The sequence below is a fragment of the Squalius cephalus genome (assembly GCF_949319135.1).
Source record: "Squalius cephalus genome assembly, chromosome: 17".
NCBI lineage: Eukaryota > Metazoa > Chordata > Actinopteri > Cypriniformes > Leuciscidae > Squalius > Squalius cephalus.
Window position 1 is genome coordinate 7,219,101 of NC_137138.1, and position 18,789 is coordinate 7,237,889.

The window sequence follows — 18,789 nt, forward strand, 5'->3', positions numbered from 1 at the left end:
GTTGTGCTGGCCACTAAACCCCTACACCCCACCTCTACCTCTAAAAGATAAATCAAATCAGAAGTTTTGCACCTTTCATCTAAAAATGACAACCTTTGCAATACCACTGAAAACCAAAATGACACATTTCGGAGAAAAAAATAAAAGACTTGGAATAACTGCGCAAGTGTGCAAAACGTGATGTTACACCAATATTAAAATTACATTTTCTAAAGAAAATTTTCAGGTATTTGCTCATGCAAAACTTACTGTTATGCAGTTGCCAGGGTATTCTGGGTTGTTGCTAACTGTTTCCCCCAGTTTTCAATTGAAATAACTTTAGAAAAGTCATATAAATAAGCCAGATAATTTGAGGAATAATTTATGTCTGGAGCGCAAATAGTGCGGGGCTGTGTGTCAAAGTTTAATACTTAGTTTTAGAGGTTTGTTCAAAACACTAACCCTCAGTGTGAGAAATACTAACGTGATGCTTGACATCACTAATGAGATCATTTGATGAGCAAATTTATGTATGGTTTATAAGCCTTTTGTGTATTGTTTGCATGTTTGAAGGCACATGTGAGGTTTCTTCACGCTGCAGAGGCCTGAAGGAAAACCGCTCAACCTTTAAACACCCAGATCTCATACTTTTTAATGCAGAACCGCATGAATACACTGGAGCTAAGACCATCTTGTTGCTAAACCAGGGAACACCTCCTTAAAAGGTCATTGAGGGTGTATACTTTATGCATTTTTGTTGCCCAATAGAAATAAATGCCCCCTGCTCACTTGTAAAGTATTTTCAAATGCGCCGGAGGCTGCCAATGGAGAAATATTGAGTAATCGTCCAGAGACTTCAGTGAGGATGGGCTGTATGTGGGAGCTAGAGAGAGGTTCAAACATGGCACTATACTGGAAAGTGTTTTCATGAATATTGGTGTTGGCCGCTGGTTCTGACTCCCGGATCACAGTGATGGGCTGCTTCTCTGCTGAGCTGTCAGTCTTCACTCCATCCACTGTAATAAATACAGCGTGAGGTTTTTCTGTGTAATGGTCCAGTCATTCGGCTGAAAAATGACTCAGAGCTTCAGCTGTTCTGATTTCCCTTGAAATAACATTTGCTTTAACATTGCTTTTAAAAAGACACTTGTTTCAAGCATGACAGAGCTGGATAACATCATACACAGTTGCGATCATTAAAATGAAAGACCTGATGAAAGATTTTTTAATTGTTATTTATTGATTCATTGACCCATTGACACAGTTATTTCCTTTAAAAGTACTCTGTAACATAGTACTTTGTATGGAAACGCCATAGTACTTTGTTTGGGTTATTCATATTCCATGGTAGGCTACTTTTACATTTATCTGATTCACTTACAAAAAAGTTATTTTTTTATTGGACATTTACTATGGTATTCTCAGAATTATTTTGTAGGAGGCTACCATGTACAGTAAATACTGTGGTAAAGTCATTTCAGTACCATATTATATATCTTTATTCATTTACCATTGTATTTAAATAGCTTTTTGTTTAGTATGTAAGGTAAGATATTTTCTTAATTAATAGTTTTAAGTATGGATATTTTTCTTTTTCAAACTCATTGCTTCACTCCAGAAGGCCTTTATTAACCCCTCAGAAGCGTGTGGAGCACCTTTATCATGGATGGATGCACTTTGATGGACTTCCAAATAAAATATACCCATTCACTGCCATTATAAAGCTTGGAAGAGCCAGGACATTTCTTTATATAAAGAAGAATGTCATAAACACCTAGGATGGCTTCAGGGTGAGTAAATCTGGGGCTAATTTTCATTTTTGGGTGAACTATCCCTTTAAGGCTTATTCATATTCTATTAAATTGTTAATTGATTTCACACTCATTTTATCAGTTGACTGACACAATGTTCTCTTTGCCGTTAAAATAAGTGATCATATTTACTTGTAAAATAGTGCAAACGTCATCTAAAAATGTACATGTGTGTTTGTACCGTGCAGATTTATTTACGGTGGTGTTGCCGAGTGACGATCCAAACACGGCCTCCTCTCTACAGAATCCCCATCAGCGCTGCCTATAAATGCTGCTGACCCATTTAACTCCACACACACACACACACACACACACATCTGGACTGAGGGAACTCAATGCCTTTGGGATGTCCAGGTGCAGTTGGGAGTTTGAAGTGAATGAGAGAGTGATTGTCTGCATGAGAAATATGGAAAGACATATTAAATGTGGTTTCCATGTTCAATGTTCAATCCATTACTACTACACTCTTCAAAAACAAATCTCTACACTCCCTAAAGAAAAGTGAGTGATGCTTATGTATCTATATCTATTCACCGGCCACTTATGTATGTTGCTAGTACCAGATTGGACCAACTTTTGTCTTCAGAAATGCCTTAATTCTTTATGGCATAGATTCAACAAGTTGCTGAAAACATTCCTCAGAGATTTTGGTTCATATTGACATGATAGCATCACGCAGTTACTGCAGATTTATCGGCTGCACATAATGCTGCGAATCCTATTCCAGCACATCTCAAAGCTGCTCTACTGAATTGAGATCTGGTGACTGTTTGAGTTTAGTGAACTCATTGTCATGTTCATGAAACCAGTTTGAGATGATTTGAGCTCTGTGACATTACGCGTTACCGCGAAGAAGCCATCAGAAGATGGTACTCTGTGGGATGGACATGGTCAGCAGCAATACTCAGGTAACAAAACTGGTGTTTTAACGAGTCTTAGTTGGTACTAAGGGGTCCAAAGTGTGCCAAGAAAAGATCCCCAACACCATTACACCAACAACAGGCTGAACCCTTAATACACAGCAGGATGGATCCATGCTTTCATGCTGTTTATGCCAAATTCTGACCCTACAATCTGAATGTCGCAGCAGAAATCGAGACTCATCAGACCAGACAATGTTGTTCCAATCTTCTATTCTCCAATTTTGGTGAGCTTGTGTGAATTGTAGCCTCAGTTTCCTGTTCTTATCTGACAGGAGTGTCACCAGTGTGGTCTTCTGCTGCTGTAGCCTGTCTGCTTCAGTGTTGTTCGTTCAGAGATGCTCTTCTGCAGACCTCGGTTGTAACGAGTGGTTATTTGAGTTACTGTTGCCTTATATCAGCTGAAACCAGTCTGGCCGTTCTCCTCTGACCTCTGGCATCAACAAGACATTTCCACACACAGAACTGACGCTCACTGGATATTTTCTCTTTTTCGGACCATTCTCTGTAAACTCTAAAGATGGTTGTGTGTAAAAATCCCAGTAGATCAGCAGTTTCTGAAATACTCAGACCAGCCCGTCTGTCACCAACAACCATGTCACGTTCAAAGTCACTTAAATCACCTTTCTTTCCCATTCTGATGCTCAGTTTGGATTTCAGCAGATCATCTTGACCATGTCTACATGCCTAAATGCATTGAGTTGCTGCCATGTCATTGGCTGCTATTGATTGGCTGGTATTTTGAGTTACTGTGTTGCTTTGAAGTTGCTAGGGTGTTACAGTAGCCTGGGAAAACCCAGACAACTTCCTGCAAATTTAGATTTGCTCTGCAAGTAGTCTGGCAAAGAACTCATTCAAGCCCATTTCTAATCTGTCTAAATCATGGTACCAATCAGAAATGTTGGGGCGGGCTTTACACAATGACGATCGCTCTGATTGGTTTTAGGTCTTTCCAATTGCGCCCAGAGGCATTTGAGCGACGTCCGTTGGTGCCACCCTTTTGGAAATGAGTTATTAATGAAGCTTTGCCAGACCATAACTCAGTTACTACTGAGAATGGTCTGGTTTTAACCAGGCTAGTGTTACGGTGCAATTGCTGAAAAGTTCTGCATTGTGTGGTTATGCAGTTGCTGGGTGTTACTGTGCATTTTTGGAATGTGCTCTGTATTGTTTATTTGTTGCTAAGCAGTTGCTGAGATGTTAGAACTGCATAGTAATGTACTAAGTGGTTGCTAGGGTGTTGCTATGCCTGCCTGCTAAGGTGTTCTGAGTTAAAAGTGCAGTGGTAGGCAGTAGCTAGGGTATTCTTTGAGGTTATTCATTTAATGAGGTTTTTGAATTGTGAGTGTTTTGCTGTTCAGTTTATAGGGTGTTCTGGTTTTTCATTGTAAATCTGTATTTGAGAACCACTGAAGAACTTTTATTTTTAGACGTGATTGAGTGGAAGGTCAAGGGGCCAAAGGCAACAAACCTCCAAAATTAATAACGATACCTCCTCACTGTATTTATAGTCTGTTTCAGGTGCTGTTGTAGCAGTATTTGTAGATGTATTGTGGGAGAGAACATATTTTCACACCCTTAAACTGCTTTTCAAAAGCATCTATCAGTCTCTTTCTTTTTGTTTCCTCCCCTTCTCTACATCCAAGGCAAATGTTACCCCCACCATATCTTCCTCTTTGGCTTGTGTGTGTGTGTGTGTGTGTGTGACTCTGATTTTTGGATGCAGAGACAGTGCAGGAAGCAGAGCCCATGATGACATCACCACCCCTCTGTTCCAACGCACATCTGGAAATGCTCAAGTTTCAGAAAGAGAGAGAACAGCAAGAACGTGAGGGAAGAGTACAAACGATATTGGCATATCTGCACCACCAGCACGGATAGGGAAAGAAGGACGGGAGAGTGGGAAATGAGAGAGAAATTGAGGTGGGCTGTTGGACAGAATGAGAGTATGAATTATGGGGAGGTTTGACCCTCTATTTAAGGTTTGAACCCCTCCAGAGAAAGTCAAAAGCAAAATGTTGAAGGGTGTTAAAACTATATGCTAAACAGTTTAAATTCTACATATTACACGGCGCTCTGGAATACTTCATTCTGATTGGTTGATCGCAGAATTTTGCAGTCAAAGATTTTTGTATGATGACACTAAACTGTATAATTGACTGTTTTCCCAGGCAAACGATTTCCTACATCACATTTCTCATAGTCTTTTAATCACATAATGAAATCATTTTAATTAAAAATGATATTTCATGACCATTTATTTATTTGAACTGCATTTTCTAATGCTTAAAGGGATAGTTTACCCCCCCCCCCCAAAAAAAAAAATCTGTCATTAATTACTCACCCCCATGTCATTCCAAACCCATAAGACTTTCGTTCGTCTCAATACAAATGGAGATGTTTTTAATGAAATCTGAGCGATTTCTGTCAATCCATTGACAACTACGCAACTGAAACTTTGACACTCCAAAAAGTTCGTAAAGCGATCGTAAAACTAATCCATACGAATCGAGCTGCCTAAATTCAATCTGTTCATCATATAAAGCAATCGAGTCTCTTCAACAAATTTGCACTTAACTGCTCAATTCGTATGGATTAGTTTTACGATCGAACATGGCCTCGTGACGGGAAGCAAAGATGCCTCCTCCAAATTCTCTCGACTGATTCTGCTCCTTAAAATACAGGCGGACTGGAGCTGTGACAATTCCAGAACTAAAACCCAGTTCTGGACCGTCTCAGAGTTGGTGGGTGGGAATTCTGACAGCTGGCTGGAGGAAATCCTGTTTCCAGTTGACATGTTTTTTTTCCCCCCGTCTCACCTCCACAGACATGCACACCTCTCCTGCACCCATTTGGAAACCATTAACTCAAGAGGACATCCAGTTTAGGAAACCAGACACATATCTGCTCCGCTTCCATAAACAAGAGCGTTTCAGATTCAATTGTGCTTTTTTCCCCTATTTGGTACTAATCTGTGTTTGCCTTATTGTAGATTTCGTCTGACCAAAGTTGTTATCGCACGCATCCAAAAGTACAGCAGTACTGCTGTGTTGTTGGAAATTTTGTCATATTAAATTTGTATTATTTACAGTATGGCGCTATGTGTCATCATACGCAGATGGAACGATTTGTCGTGTTACGTTTTAAGGGATTCAAACTAAAACTATAAACTAAGTCATAATTTAAAACTTTATAAATAAAATCAATTATTCATGCACCAGTAAAACCAACTCAAATTGAAAACCAAACAAAAATAAATAGTGAAATTGGTGTGTTTGGCATATCCTGTAGCACTGCAGTGTGCTCCGTCTCTCAGTAACTGTGAGTAAAAGGGTTCGTATGGGGACCAGGAGAGCGTCTGCCTGCAGTGACTCTCATGGCCACTAGTGGGCAGATCATCCTCAACCGCCACGCAGGGGTCATGTGACAAGCTCTGCTAATGAAATCATTACCACACAGGCAGCATCTGGGTTTGCCTCCATTACCTTTTACTGGGTTTCCCACAATACATTTATTTGTAAAAAGGACAAGTTTTAGAAAAGAGCATTGATTTTGACACCTGTAAATAGCACATCAAATATAAATATAAGAGTGCATACATCAGGGTGTTTCCTTTTACATTTCTTACATTTTTTTTATGGTTCATAATTGTGTATGGGTGCTTTTGAGTCCAGAGTTACTCATGAGAGACATCATCCACTCCCTTACATGATTATATATTTGGAATAGGCCAACAAACTTTCATCTCTCATGCTCTTTGTTTGTGTATAAAGGACATGGGAAAAACTAGAGAATAAAATTAGTCACCGCGAGCATAAGCAACAAATCTGCAGTGTAGACAGCTCGGTTGACAATAACCGTTGCGTTCTCTCTTTCTTTCTTCCTTTATCTGTCCTCAGCTCTCTCCACCTCTCTGAATCTGCACATTTCTCGATAAACTAACTCATTCAAGGTTTTTTCTTAAAGGCAACACAAGTAAATGTGAATGTACACACACTCCTTTCTATAGTCTGGGAGAGAGATGGGGAAATGATTTGCTTGACCCACGGGATAAGGTGGAAAGAATGTACCACAGCTGGTCAACACGTTAAAGAGGAGAGAGGGAAAAAAGAAAAGAGAGAGAGAAAGAGGGAGTAAAAGAAGCAGAATGGGGGGTGGGTTGCTTATTTGTGTCATTATTTCCACATTCTTGTTCTGTGACCAATCCAGCCGCCAGTCCAGATCTCACCCACTCGTTCTCCTGATTTTTCCGTCTGTTTCTCGCTCCAGGGGGTCTCTGTGATGTGGCCTCTGAGAGGGGCCAGAGTGGTGCCCACGTGCCCAGCTGAAGCCCTCCGTCTCCAGAAGTGTTCAAAGCAGGGATTCCCCTGTGTCTTTACTTCTGTGTTCCACATTCAGCCTGTTGGCTGTGAGTCCTGCACTTTTCAGGTGGTTGGCAGTTCTAGAAGATTCCGATGGTTCACTGTCGGTTCTGTCCGTGGGATAAATGTGGGCTCCATTTCTTTCGCACTTATTGCTGACTAATTTGGAACTTTGAGTTGATTTTTGAATTCTAGAAGATTCCGATGGTTCACTGTCGGTTCTAAAACTTGGATTGGAATCCATGTGGGTTAAAATTCTTGCATACTTATTGCTGTCTGATGTGCCACTTTCAGTTGATTTTTGAGTTCTAGAAGATTCTAATGGTTCATTGTCGGTTCTGTCAATCCATGTGGGTTCCATGTGGGTTCCATTTCTTGCACACTTTTTGCGGTCTGATGTGGTACTTTCAATACAAATGAGGAACACCTCAAGAACTTTATCAACAATATTCTTAGTAAACAATGTAAAATGTAACATATACACATAGTCAATTCTTAATGTTTAAAGGGTTAGTTCACCCAAAAATGAAAATTCTGTCAGTTATTACTTGCCCTCATGCTGTTCCAACCCCGTAAGACTTTCACTGAACTCACGAGTGAACTCACTCAGAGGCCCAAAAAGAATAAAATGAATAGTTGAATAAAGGTTTTTTTGGGGGTTTTTTTGCACACAAAAAGTATTCTCGTCGCTTGATAAACTTATGGTTGAGCCACTGTATCACTTGGACTATTTTAAACATTGTCTTTACTAACTTTCTGGGCCGGCAAGTTACAATAACATAGAAGCCTATGGAGGAGTGAGACAGCTCTCAAATTTAAAAATATCTCAAATCAAAAATATCTTTATGTGTTCCGAAGATGAACGAAAGGCTTACAGGGTTGGAACAACATGAGGGTGAGTAATTACTGACAGAATTCTCATTTTTGGGTGAACTAACCCTTTAAAGGGGTGGTATAATGCCCTTTTCACAAGATGTAAAATAAGTCTTTGATGTCCCCAGAGTATGTATTTTAAGTTTTAGCTCAAAATACCCCACAGATATTTTTATATAGCATGTTAAAATTGTCACTTTTTAAAGATGAGCAAAAACGCACCGTTTTTGTGTCTGTCCCTTTAAATGCAAATGAGCTGCTGCTCCCGGCACAGAGGGCGGAGCTTCAACAGCTCGTGTCCTTTTAGCTCACACAGACAAGCACTGAAAATTTCTAAAACTTTTAGCCTTTTATGTTCAAACCGGAGTCAGACAATGATGGAGAGACTCAAGAAGAAGTGACAACATAGAAGCAACAGGATGTTTCTGAATGGTTAGTTGATGAATTTATGTAGCTTATGTGTAGTTATCTTCTAGTCATTGATTAGCATTTTCTGTCATGATAATCTATAAATCGCGTTCCCGGGGGCGGGGTTTATGCAAATGTTAGGGTTGGTGATGTCACTAACCCGGGAGGAATGTCGTGTAGTCTCTACCAGCCGTTTGTTGTAATCCTTAAAAAGCGATTTCTGTAAAAGAAAATATCTCCCTTTGCTTTGAACTTTGAGCATCGTAACTTTGCAGATATTTAAACAGCAACACACACACACTAATTAAAGATGTAGAACTTTCAAGTGAATTTCAAGTGAACAGATTGCGAGTCATTGAATACAGATTGCCTGTTCACTCAGATTTTTTTTGAATTTTTTTTTTTGTCAGTACATAAGTTCATGAGGCCGAAGAGTTTTGTTCAGCTGTTGTGTCAGTCTGAATCCTTCTAACCTCTGGATCTGTCCTGTTCTTATATTTGCACATCACTCAATAGGAAAAGGAGAGAAGATTAAGCTTGAGGGTGAAGAGGCTGGTAAAGGGAGGCTGGAAGTCTGTGTCCCAGGGCATGATCCCTCTGTCTGGAATGACTCAACAGGAAAACATCCCTACTCATGGTTCCACATCAGCAGCCCCCCTTCAGCATTCATGGGGGATTTCTGAGAGGTCTGTGTGTGTGTGTGTGTGTGTGTGTGTGTGTGTGTATTTGTTAGTGTTTACAGAAGAAGTCTTTCTGGAAAAATAGTTACTGCCATCCATCACTACTAAACTAAACACACTAACCTGCACTAGACACACTAACCTAGAGACAACCAGCTAAATGAAGCAATTCAGCAAAACTGGACTATAAAATAACAATGTTTGGCAGTAAATCAGAACATATCCGGACGCTGACACATCAACCAAAACGTTACACGCATTTACCCCTACATTTCTCCACCATCTCATTGCCTTTCCATATGATTCTCCCCCTTTTCCATCGCCGTTGATCCTGGGGTTTTAGGAGTCGCTTAATAATGGAAAAAAAGCCAGAGAATATTTTCCAGCTCTCAAAACCCCAGAGCCCTTAGTAATTTTATGGAGTGAGTCAGGCTGTCTGCTGAAGAGAGAGAGAGGGGGCGCAAAGAAAGAAAAAATAGTACAAAAAGAAGCTGATTGTCTTTATACAGTAGGAGAAAACATGAAGATCTGTTGCTTCATTCTCTCCCTTGCTCACTGCATCAATTATTTCTGACTGTCTTGTTTCATTGAAGTTGAATGTTCTCTCTCTCTCTCTCTCTCTCTCTCTCTCTCTCTCTCTCTCTCTCTCTCTCTCTCTCTCTTTCTCTCTTTTTGGACGTTCTCCGTGGATTTCTTGGCTCCTGTGGATCTCAGACATAAGGACTGAAAGAGAGAGAGGTTAAGACGTATACGGAACAGAAGGACAACTGAGGTCTACTGAAGAAAGAGATCCTTCAGGGTCAGGATCATTTTGTAAATGTGAAGAAAAATACAACTACACATTTACTTATAAGTAGATATATTTTGTGCAGTTTTTCTTTACTAAGTCTTTTTGCTTTAATGCTTCACTAAAGGAATTTTGGAAATGTACCATGGTATTCTTTGAAGTAGCTTGGCGTACCATGCAAATATAATGGTAAAAAAATAAATAAACAGATTGTAAAAACAACAGATTAGATTGTACTCCAACTCCAAAGGCAAATCTTACTCTACAAAAAAAAAAAAAAAAAAAAAAAAAACCTGTAATGGTGCCATGATACAGCAAACCTATCAAATGATTTACTATAGTACTGAAATGTATGTACCATGGTTTTTGTGTAGTACTATGACATTTCCAAGAATAACATGGTGCTACAGTGGTACATGTCAAAAACTACAATGGTAGTACCATGAAAAACATGTCCAAATATCATGATGTGCATGTTGAACATACCACAGTGCATGTCTAAAATACTATGATAGTACCATGGTATATGTAAAAAAATACAGTGGTAGTACCATGATACAGTACATCTTCAAAATACCATGATAGTACCATGGTACATGTCCAAAATACCAAGGTACATGTCAAAAATACCATGATGCTAGTACCATGATAAACATGTCCAGAATATCATGATAGTACCAAAGTGCATGTCCAAAATACCAATGTACACACCTAAAATATGACAGTATGATAAATGTCAAAAATAGTATTACTACAGTGCATGTTCTTAAGGCACCATGTTGAAAACACTGTGTTACCATGATACAGTACATGTCGAAAATACCATAATAGTACCATGGTGCATGTCAGAAAAATACCATAATATCATAATGGTGCTTTTTTTGGGGTAAATGACAAGAATATTATGGTGCTACGCTGAACGGGACTAAAAGAATTACCATGGTACATGACCTAAAACACGCTAGCATTGTACAGGTCTATGAAAACATGATATTCTGATACTTTTATGTTAGTTTGCTTCAGTTATACCTGTTTATCACCTTTTAGCATACAGTCAACTTTGGCTGTATCCAAAAAACTAAAAAACAAAACATGGTATTATGCCCACAAAACCATGGTACTCTTTTGTAAGGGCAGTGAGAGTAATTACGAATGCTGCATCCTCGCTGTTTCTTCCCCGTGATGGATGTTGAATGCTTGTTTAATTCTCTGTATTCAGTCTTTTTCATTGTCATTGTCATCTGAGAGAGTCTTTAATGGCCGTCTGTGGTGATGTTAGTCTGGAATGTTCTGTCGGGTCTCAGTGAAAGGGAAAAACAGCAGAGGAAAGTTGTACTCAGAATTAAAACATCATAAATTAGGATAAATGTCACACCTGCTGACATCCAAATGACACGTCCCCAGGCCAAGGCTTTTAAATACGGCAGTGCTTTAGTGAAAATGTGTGTGTTCCCAGGCCGCTATCCAGAGTAATCTGTTGAAACCGTTCAGAACTGACCTGCTCTTCATCTGAGCTGTGATTTACACCGCTGTTGTGTCCGTGTGTCTGAGCGAGAGGACTGACAGTGGCCATTACTGAACCCGAAACGAGCACACACTCTCCCAGCGCAAAGCCAGCTGATTACAGGTTTACTCCGCAAACACGACGTGCTTTCTTTACTGATGGCTGTGAAGTTTCCGTCCGCACAAATGTGGATGTTGGTTTTATGGTAAAGATGGTGATGTATAGACATGCAGTGTCCGTCTGACTGAAGATGTCATTCACTTCAATCAGAGACGCACTACATTCACTTGCTTGTGTAGGAAGTCACTTAAACAGTGTGATTTTCTTTATGGGTGATTCTCAGGAAAAAAGAGCATGAAGAAGCTTTAAGGATGGATTCACATTACATAATAAAATTATTGCTGGGCAACGATTAATCGCATCCAAAATAAAAGTTTATGTTTATACAATATATGCGTGTTTACTGTGTATAATTATTTTGTATATATAAATACACACACATGCATGTATATATTTACGATTTGTATTTATTTATATACAAAATATTTATATATGTATTTGTAATATTTATATATGTATAAATATATATACAGTATATACATGCAAATATTTCTTAAATGTATAAATATATGCATATGTGTGTATATACAAAATAATTATACACAGTACACACACATATTGTGTAAACACAAACCTTTATTTTGGATGCGATTAATCATTGACCAGCACTAATATATTTTTATTCAGATATAATAATAAAAAAATTAGAATAAACTCAAGGCAGTACAACAAATACTACCATGATGTAGGCCTAAGAATATTTACGAATTTAAAAAAAAATTTTTTATCAATGAGATGTTTTGCTAGCCTGGCATCGACTAATGAAAATCGGCCAGCTCGAGGGGCGGCGCCAAGCATGCATTTGAAAATCTCACTGCACGCAATTGGATAACACTACGACCAATCACAACAAGCCCCATACGCTTAGCTACCAGCGGAGCTAACTGGTAGATTAGACTCTTGCCGTATCCAGTCAGCAAAACAGCAAAAACGCCCTTCTTGCAAAGGAACGATTCGAGCGGCGTCTTCTGTTCCTGTTTTAGATAAAAAGCCAAGTCTAACTCGTTCATTGTAGCGGCCAAAGCCGTTTCAAACAACTGGTGTTCATCCATAGCCATCTTGCAATGTTTACTAATGACTTCGACGTCACAGCGCTGTCGTCATCTCGCCTCTGGCCCGCCTATATCAGATAACCCGATGTGATTGGTGCAGCTCGGATACAAGGGCATATTTAATGAGCATCATTACTCGACACCAGAGTAACTCGCTGAGCAAATTCAACTTGTGCTCTCGCGAGAACTCTGGATTTCCAGGGTAATGTTTTGCACATTATAATATATATATATATATATATATATTTTTTTTTTTTGGATGATTTCCGCATTGCAGTAATGAGAATTGCCGATGTTAAGAATTTTTTTTTTTTTGCATTTTGGCATTCTTTTTATGACATTTATTGTAATACGTAACGTTTTTTTTGTTATTCCCATTATTCTCAATTATGCTGATTTACATTACATTTTCATAAAATATTCCTTTTTTATTCATTTAAATTATAACACATTTATACACTATGGTAGTAGTTAATTATCTATTTATACATTATATACACTAAAATGATCTACCTATATACATTTTATATAGTATATAAATTGTAATGCTTTATAATATAAATTATATTTGTACATTGTATTTTTATTTAACATCACTTTTATCACATTACAATAATGAGAGTTAGATTTTTTGCAGGGAAATGTGCTTAATTACCATGAAAATAATGTCACAATGTTTTTTGAGAACGAGATCAATTTGATTAATGGGACGGTTCTTATGTAATGTAGGAAATGTAGTTTTGTGCTATAATCCTGTTTCTCTCTCTCCTCTCATCCTCCTCTTATGCCTGTCTAATTCTTTATTTCTCTCTGTTCCAGACCAGTTCCCATTTATCTGTGGAAAAAGGTTGGAAATACTCAGTAGTTCCAGGAAAACTCTTTAGATTCTCACCAGAGGAGGGGTGTGGGGTCTCATCCCAGCCTCCTCAGAGGAGTCCTCATCGGACACAACCAGATCCTCAGAAGCGGAGTGTGTTAAACGTGCACATATTTCAGTTGAAAAGCTCTGACACAAATTCAACGCCACATGATGCAATTTGTCTGAAAGAATCCTGTCTGTCTCACTCTTGACCTGTCTTTCTCTCTTTTATAACTTTCATGTGTGGTGCTTTTTCATTTGTCCATTCTGGAGGTCCCTCCCCTGCGCTGTGATTGGCTGTTGCGGGCGGCTCAGGTGTGCTGTCATTGGCTCGGTTTAACATAAGGCTCCAGGTGAAATAGCAGAGCTCCAGTCATGCTTAAAGGTGAAAAGACACACACACACACACACACACACACACACGCACATGCACACACACACACACAAAGAAATGCTAACTGCACAAAATCTGGACCAGTAGTAAGCTGACTACATTGGCAAACTACATTGGCAAAGACTCGTGTGAAGGAAAGAAAGTTGATGAAATAGTCATAAAGCAGGAATGGAGTTTGTTCTGTGCGTTCACCATGCGTCCCCCACCCTCCTGCTGGACCATGCAGAGAGCTCAGATGATGTCAGCGAGAGAGAGCACATATGTTTCTGCTGTTACAGCAACCGTATGGAGAAAGAAAGGGGGAGGGAGAGAAAAGAAGAAAGGAGAGAGAGGAGGGAAAAAAGAGTTATCAGAGACGGCAGGGACTGGTGGAACTGCTGGGCGGATCTTGTCTGTGATAAGCCACGCCTCTTGCCAATAAGCCACGCCCCTTCTCACTACACTGGACGTGAAGACAAGGAAATTCTCTCTCGTTTTTGTCTTTTCTTTACAGTTTTGGGGAAGATATTGAAAAAATGTCTAGCTACAAACTACTTATAATTTGAGGTATAGTTAAAAGTAGTTGTTTGCATCTGATTTGTAGTATTTATCTTATATGGTGGATATCAATTTAAAATAAGTAAAAATAAAATAGCATTTTCATGGAATAAATTGTTATATTTATTTCACTTGTTTAAATATTAATTGATTTAATGATTTCAACAGAAATAGGTTTTATTTTTATTAAATAATTTATTCATTAAACACTATAAATACTTTGCTCGTCCATAATCTTTATTAACCTTCAACAGATATATTTACATAAATAAAACTAGAAAGCATCCTAATGAGTTGAAAACAGTGATAAATAACACAATTTTTGTAATAATAGCACAATGTGACAGAAATAGCCATGTTGTATTTTATTGCCCTGTACTATTAAGCTTAATTAAATTGTCATCTCATATGTCGCTGAAAGTTGCCAACCCTCATTAAAAATAAATGACTTCTGGTTGCTTTTTTTATTTGCTGCAATTTGCTATCAGTGGGATTCCCGTTTCCTCATTTGATCAATTATTGAAGGTTATTGCTAGCAAATCTGTTTGTAAACCGCTGAGGTGCTGTTATGCGGAATAGTTGTCTTTTTCTGGTTAGTTCATTTCTTATACATTCTTTTGTCTTGTTTTTGCATTTCTTATAGATAAACACACAAAGAGCAAAGTTGGACTTTAACCCTCTCTAATGTCTTCAAAACTGTCTCTATATCCATGTTGCATCCGTCCAGACTCCAGACCATGAGAAAGTTTTAGGAACATGGTGTGTTTGTAAACGTCTTCACGAGTGTTGATGGAGGATCTGGAGTGGAGCAGCTGTGTTTTATGGCAGAGATTTACAGCTCGTCTGACTGTTCGTGGTTGTTATGAATTTGGTGTTTGCTATGATAATGATTTGAAGTTCAGTGACTCATTCATGTTCCTCTCGTTGTGATTCACCACAAGGAAACGTTGTGTAATGTGCACAATAATTAGTTGCACTTATCCTGTTCTCGTTACAACGACGAAGCGTGCAAATGCAGACGTCTGAAGACTCGATCAGTGTGTGCTGGGTTAACTGTTTATCTGTGTAGTGTAGCATCTCCATCAGGTTTGCACACGCTGGCTGTGTGTTCCTGTTTGCATGTGTAGAAGCACTTTAGAAGCACAGGATAAAAGTAAAACGATGAAATGTTTCACCGACAATGAAATATAGCTGTGCAAAGCTCCAGATTGCAGAGTTCAAAAACCCAGAGGCAATTTTCCTAAAGAGTATAAGTGAGAGCTGGGTGTATGTGTGTGTGTGTCTACATTTGTGTGAGGTGATGTCACACAGACCTTCAACTTTATGCTATATAACTCTTAAAGGGACAAATCACACACCCAAAATGAACATTTTGCTTTTATTTACAGTGCTATGCATAAGTTTAGACACCCATGCTAAAGTTGACTAAAAAGAGGAATAAAAAATCATCTTTTGGAAATTGAACTTAATGCCTTAATAAAAAAAAAAGGAAAAATCCAACCTTTAAGGACACCAATTTTCTTTGTGAATGAATAATGTATCGTAAATAAATAAATGTTCTTCCTTAAAATACAGGGTGCATAAGTCTGGACACCCCTATGTTAAATTCCCATAGAGGCAGGCAGATTTTTATTTTTAAAGGCCAGTTACTTCATGGATCCAGGATACTATGCATCCTGATAAAGTTCCCTTGGCCTCTGGAATTAAAATAGCCCCACATCATCACATAGCCTTCACCATACCTAGAGATTGGCATGGAGTACTTTCCATAAGATAATCTCTCAATGCAAATCAAACCAGCTATTAGGCTAACTGAAATAAAACCATGCCAATCTCTAGGTATGGTGAAGGCTATGTGATGATGTGGGGCTATTTTAATTCCAAAGGCCAAGGGAACTTTATCAGGATGCATATTATCCTGGATCCATGAAGTAACTGGCCTTTAAAAATAAAAATCTGCCTGCCTCTATGGGAATTTAACATAGGGGTGTCCAGACTTATGCACCCTGTATTTTAAGGAAGAACATTTATTTATTTACGATACATTATTCATTCACAAAGAAAATTGGTGTCCTTAAAGGTTGGATTTTTCCTAATTTTTTTTAATTAAGGCATTAAGTTCAATTTCCAAAAGATGATTTTTTATTCCTCTTTTTAGTCAACTTTAGCATGGGTGTCTAAACTTATGCATAGCACTGTATATTTTATTTATTTTTTATGCATTGAAAAAAAGTATGGTAATACGGTGTGATCATTAAGTTATCTATATCTATATCTATATCTATAACTATAAATGTATATAGGTTAGTTATATATTTTTTCATAATTGCCAGTGGGATAAAAAACTTGAAAGGTTTATTTATTTATTTATTTTTTATTGATCTTGTCTAAAGGGCGTCCTAAAAACTTGAAAGGTTTTTTTTATTTTTTTATTTTTTTATTGATCTTGTCTAAAATGTTAGTTTATTTTTACTGGATAACAATATTAAAATACTGTTTAAGATTTATATGCATTAAATTGATCAAATATCCTATTCATCAAGAATCCTGAAATAAATAATCCACGTTTCAAGAAAAATATGAAGCAGCTCAACTGTTTTCAAGACTGATAATAATCAGAAATGTTTCTTGAGCAGCAAATCATCATAGCATGATTTCTGAAGGATCATGTGACACTGAAGACTGGAGTAATGATGCTGAAAATTCAGCTTTGATCACAGGAATAAATTACACTTTACAATATATTCAAATAGAAAACAGTTATTTTACATTGTAATAATATTTCATAATATTTCTGTTAATGCAATCTTGTTGAGCCTAAAGTTACATTTAAATCTTACCAACCCTAAACTTTTGAATGACCGCTAATAAAAAGTGCTTTAAATGGCTGACGTATGAGGTTCTTTCTCATCAGTGGCAGAAAAGTGAAAGGCTTTAGTGAAATGTGAAACAAATTTTAAACCAGATGGACAATAATTTAAGTTTAGCTTTTGCAAACACTGTTAAAAACATTCACTTCCTGTTTCTGTCACACACACACACACACACACACACACACACACACACACACACACACACACACACACACACACGAACGACATGACACATGTTTACAACTAATCAGTGTGAAATCAGTGTGAAAGATGCCTGTCCTCAATATTCCCTGAACAGTCACAAGAGAAGAGAGAATACACAGTGTAATTCAATGAAATAAACACACATGCTGCACATTTTAATTGAATCAAGAGGCTTTATTTTTGCAACACCATTTAATTCTGAATGTCCTTCAACAATATTGCTCATCTCTGCCAGTTTAAGGTGGTTTTACAGAGTTTCTGTCTGGTCCAAGCTGTTCATTATAGCTGGGCTCATAGACATATTAAGACCACTTTAAGTTTGCATTACCTGGTTTTTCCAAGCAGAAATTGCTGATGTGGTTTTTCAGCGGGTGCATTACATGTTACAGATGTAGTCCCCCTCATGCAGCTCTGTAACTGGCCTCACTGGGCTCATTGTGGAGCTGCTCCGTGGGGTTTACCTTAACTGAGTGGTATTCTACCACAAGGAATCATTCTCTCTCTCTCACACACACACACACACACACACACACACACACAGACAGACAGACAGACAGACAGACATATTACTCATATTTACCCCTAAATGTTAGATCCAGTGGGGTCAGCTTCCCAGCAGCATGAGTAACTAGAGCAACTGTGCTCTAGTGCTTCAATATAACCTCATTAGGAAAAAGCAGCATACACACAATGATCTACAGAGACACTTACTCATACTGGAAACATTAATGGTGTTCTTTATTTTATTTTAATCAAAAATGTAGTATTATATATTTGATTGATATCTCAAACCTCAATGAAGTTCTTGTTTCATTTCATTTTATTTTATAGAATTTTAGTTTTATTGCTTTACAGCTTCATAAAACCTTAATTTTTTTATTTCATTAAAACGCTTTGTATTATATTTTATATCTATATCAAAGCTTCATAAACCTAATGGAGTTTTTATAAATTTTTGTTTTTATTTTATTGAAAGGTGTAGTATTATATTTTATTGCTATATTGTAAACCTAATAAAGGTATTATATTTTTTTCATATATTCTATATTATTATAATTTCATTGCTATATTGCTATATTTCATTGTTTAACTGCACCTGCATGTCAGTATTTTATGAATCCATATTTATTTGCATTAGTTTTGAATTGATCTCACTGGTGAACAGGGCAATCTGTTTATTTGATGGGTTTTATATGTTATATGAATGTCATTTGAAGCCAAAGTTTGGTTTTGAAAAATGATATGGAAGAATATTTTAAAGGGATAGTTCGGGCAAAAATGATATTTAACCCATGATTTACTCACCCTCAAGCCGTTCGAGATGCATATGTCAATCTTTTTTTAGACAAACACATTTTCAGTTATTTTAGAAAATGTCTTAGATCTTTCAGTGGTTATAATGTGAAGTTATGGGGTCCACCTCCTTC